Source organism: Cajanus cajan, chromosome 1 (assembly GCF_000230855.2).
Source record: "Cajanus cajan strain Asha chromosome 1, NIPB_CcT2T_4, whole genome shotgun sequence".
Lineage (NCBI taxonomy): Eukaryota > Viridiplantae > Streptophyta > Magnoliopsida > Fabales > Fabaceae > Cajanus > Cajanus cajan.
The window spans coordinates 63089649-63094536 of NC_138517.1; the positions used below are offsets into that span (position 1 = coordinate 63089649).

The window sequence follows — 4888 nt, forward strand, 5'->3', positions numbered from 1 at the left end:
ACCCAGTTGATAGCATTTCTGATGGAAGAGAGTTTTTAAAGACGCAAACTGATGGGGAATCAAGCTTGTTCTATGCTCAAATCCCAGGTGGCACAATTCTGCTGCATCATGTTGAAGAGAAAGAGAGATTTCCTGCCCAATTTGGTCGTGAGGTACCTGTCCAATAGGGATGCACTGAGCAAATATAGAATCGTATCAATATATTTCTTAACAATTTCCTTTTTAAGAAGAGGTCTTCAATGATTAGATGTTTTCGTTACAAGATTGCAACTCTTTCTATTTTTTTTGGAGAGAAAATCTTTGTATTTCTTAGTAAGAGTTTACACTTGTAAACATGAATCAGGTTTTGAAACAGGCAGGTTTTTCACCTACTTTTTATACGTAGTTGAGAAGCTATTCACATTTGTTTCGAGAGGCAGGCGGATTGAGGGTGAACAGGGGTTGAGGGTTGAGAAGCTATTCACATTTGAATCAAGCATTAGTTATAATTAAGGGCATGCCATTTATCAGTAAAACATCATATTTATGCTTGTGTTATATTATTATGAACAGGGGTATTATTTTCTGAGTCACTAAAATACCTTGATTTTCAATTTAGTACAATTACTTATCTTGTATGAGTAAGAACTATGAAGAGTACTCACTCCCACAAGGATAGCCAATAATAGCTAGTTATAATTTTGTTAATTCCATAACATTCTTCTTAGATTGTAAATTCTTTTGATGTGCTTTCGGATTTGTGTGAATATGAAAGTATAGTAACTCTCCTCTTTTCTGTTATTAAGTCTTGAATTTGTGTTTTGTGTTGCTTGACGTGGATACGATATAGATATATTTTATTAAAAAAATTTCTGGTACCTTTTTATGAATATAAAAATTTGGATTTTTTATCATTGATTTATTGAATTGGGTATTAGGTAAGGTCAGTAAGTTTTTTAGATAAGTTTAGCCTCCAAAAGTTTACTTCAACCTTGAGTTTGACAAACTTGATTACTTTTTTATTTAAATTTTCAATTTTTTGGTTGTCTATAAAAGCTGCACGAGATTCAGTAGGATCTTTAGTATTTTATTTATGTTTATAACCAATAAAAGAATATATATATATATATATATATATATATATTATTTAATTGTGTGTACTCAACTATTCTTTTCTTAAGCTATTTTTCACATACTTAGCAACTGCTTCATATGAAAGCTCCTCGTTCACTGTGTGGGATTATGCTCAAGGTACGTTGAAGATCTTTGCCTCCTTAAGTTGTTTTCACTTTACTTTGAAACATCCTTTCTGTTTGGTGATGTTATTATTTGCTGAATATGCTTAAAACTCATTCTGGAATTTTCTTTTTCTGCCTGAATTGTTCTCCAGCAATTTTGAGCCAATAGTATAGTGTGTTGCTTGTACTCGTCTTGTTAGCATCGATAGTTTAAAGCTTGTAGTGTGAGGACTGACTATATTTAGATTGTCATTGTATATGCTATACACTGGGATATTTCTCTACCACCCTGTCATACCAATTATATTTTCAAAACATTTACATTTCTTGTCTAATTTAGATTTATGCATATTTACATTCCAAATTCCAAGTATTTCATTTTAATCTGCATTCTTCTCTTTATTCTTCTTAAACTTTCTTTTAATTTGGATTGCTTTTAATTTCCTTACAAAAATTTACGGTTTTACCATTGTAATTGCCTGAAATTTGATTGCTTTTCTTTAGATTTTTACATTTACTTTTCAAAGTTCATTTACATTTACGAGTATATAATTTATTTTCATTTTATCATTTAATTTCAATTGCATTTTTAAGTTTCACTTTCGATTACAGCAAACAGTTTATCTTACCAATTTTTGTCAATTACTGTTGTCAATTAAAGATGGTTTGAGTATATCAGAAGCTCTAGATAATTATTAGTAACATAAGAATTGCTTATTTGTGGTGATTGTTCAAACTATGAACTTGACTGCTTTGGCATTTTAATCTTGATTCTATCTAAAAGGCCACAATAGGCTAAACACTATACAGCTAAACCGATTATAAGATGAAGCCCAGATAATACTTTAGTAGAGTTGTATATATATTGCAACAATAGAATTATATTATTTTCAATTTTTCCTGGATGCCTGATTTTTGAGTTAAAAAAATCCAGAATCATTAAGTTGGAAGGCAGGCTAAGGTTATTTTTACAATCTATACAACTTGCTGCTGACATGACCCAGAATATTGTTTGTATTTGGCTATTGTTACTATTTTTATGATTACATACTTCTTTCTTACTGTGTGGTTGTAATAATTTTCTATGCACTATCATTTTTCTGGTAATGTTCACAGGGATGGCTATGATGATTGCCATTAGGTTGTCATAAAAGACCTCCTCTGAATGTATGAATAGGGGGTAACCTATACATAGATTGGTTGACATATTTTACATCAGTTCTATCAATAACTGATGTAAAATATGTCATATTTTACATCGGTTCTGGGTGGAACCGATGTAAAATATATCATATATTTTACATCGGTTTTAGCCAGAACCGATGTAAAATATGGCATATTTTACATCGGTTTTCAGAACCGATGTAAAATGTCTTGCACTTTTTACATCGCTTTAATCTACATCGTTTTGAAAACCGATGTAAAATGGCTAAACAAACCGATGTAAAATGTGTCTTTTGTAGTAGTGTAGATTTTGTCTTATGAAGTACTTTTCTACTTTTAGTATAATAATAATAATAATAATAATAATAATATATGTACTTTGATATATTTTTTTAATGAGAATCTTTTTACTTGATTCTCTTGGATTATTATCTTTGTTATTTTTCTACATCTAATAAAATTAATATCAAAATTTCCAAAATTTGCATTATTAAATTAATGCTTCATAATCTTGTCTTAATAGATTATGAGTTTAACAAGGGTCCAAATACAAAATTTCATTTAGTAATTTATACATTCCAAAAAGAGTTAGCCTCTAACTATCAATTGGAGAATCTCTTTGATACAATAAAGTAAAACATAGATTATATATTTGTTTTTTTTTTCTATAAATATAATTTATTTATTTTTTATTCTCTTAATTTACTTTGTTAAAACGTGCTTCTTTTTTTTTTTTTTTTTTGAATTGCAATACACATAATTAAATCGATGATATTCTTGTTTAATTAATCTTGATGATTTATTATTAATACAAATCAAATCCATTTTACTAGCACAAAATGATACTAACCTTATATGAAATATTGGTGAAAAATTAAAGTTATTTTCCATGCAACACTCTGCCTATAAAATGACATTTTTCTTTTAATCAAAACATCACAACCAAAATATACATTGTAAAAACATAGAGAAGAGTAATGACAATGAATAACATTCGTATTATTGGAGTTATGATTTTGATGATGATTATGTTAGTCTTTGTGCAAGCTGATGTCAATCCTCCATCTCCACAAGTCGAGCCAAACAATGTGTTTAGTAAGATCAAGTGTTTTGCCAAATGTGGCTTAGAATGCGCTCCACAATTAAGTCTTAGTTGTTTTAAAACATGTACTGCAAGTTGTCGTAAAACGTTCAACGATGTTCCATATGATTGTATTAATGCTTGTGGTTTGACCAACTCTGTTGACATCAACACTGGTATGCATGATTTTACTTTCCATGACCTTGTTTACGGTTTTTCTTATTATTGATAATTGAGTTAACTATGCTCTTACACTTTTTGATAATTGTCTTTTTGTGTCAGATGTTGGTCTTCGAAACTCTTATGTAGTTGATTCTTGCTTGCAATCATGCAAGAACAAGTGATACTACATTACAAGACTGGAAAAGTAAAATATTCTTAGAAGAAATGTCATAAATAAAAAAATTGTAACAAAAGAATTTTAATAAATGAGTAATGCATTTTTTCTTTATTTTTGACTTATTATTTTTATTCTATTTTTTAATATTGCTTTCTTTTGATGTCGAAACGCTTGAATGCTTACGAAAAAAAACTAATGAATACACAGACTAGTTAAAAGAGTTGAACTAATATAACAATGCATAAAAATTTGACAAAGTTCAATATGAGATCAATAGGCTATGCAAAACACATCTAAGTGACTTTTTAAATAACATGTATATAAGTCCATAATATAAAATTCTTTTTGAAATATGATTTTTCATAAAATAAACCCAATAGCTAATATTTTAAAAATTTAAAATAATAATTTTTGTAACACCCTTATTTTTCACTTTTTATTAAAATATTTTGGGTAAATTTTCATTAAATGTTTGTCTATTTTTATGGTAATAAGTTTTTAGCAACATAAAATCTTAAAAATACAAGAGAAATGATTCAAGTTTAAATAATTAGTGTTGTATCACTTCAACAAAATAGATTTTTAGTGGCATTTAATATGATTTTTAGTGGTAATAAAAATTGCCACAAAATCTTTTAGTGGCATTTCCACAATAGTCATTGTATGTAGTGTCGCTAAAACATTCAACGACAATTATTCTGAATGCTGGTAAAAATCTTTATAATAGTCGGAAAAAATGTATAACTTTTTGTGACATTTTTTACTTTCTACTCGATGTGGGACTTGTAAGTTGAGAATTGTCTTTTACTTATATATTTTTTAATTGTCTTATCTACTAATTAATTATTTTATAAATAGTCAATATGAGATTTGGATTTTTCCCAATACACCCCTCATGTTTAGGGACTATTGAGAATTTCAAATAGTGGAACTGATTCAAGTTCACCAAAAAGCCTTTAAAAAATTCTACTTAAACTATGAGAAAAGAGGAAATGATAGCCAAAGAAAAAGAAATAATTGAAAATGAAGTTATCATAGCTCAACAATAAGAAGAAATGACACTTGTGGAAGAAAAATAAAGGTTGT

General features: G+C 28.2%; 1 long non-coding RNA gene across 1 annotated transcript; it reads left to right on the forward strand.

Moving 5' to 3' along the window:
- Positions 1-3546: 3546 nt before the first annotated feature.
- LOC109794914 (uncharacterized) lies at positions 3547-3913 on the forward strand. The gene is made up of 2 exons (XR_002239496.2): positions 3547-3638; positions 3745-3913. It is a non-coding gene; the product is annotated as an uncharacterized LOC109794914 (long non-coding RNA).
- The last annotated feature ends 975 nt before the right edge of the window (positions 3914-4888 follow it).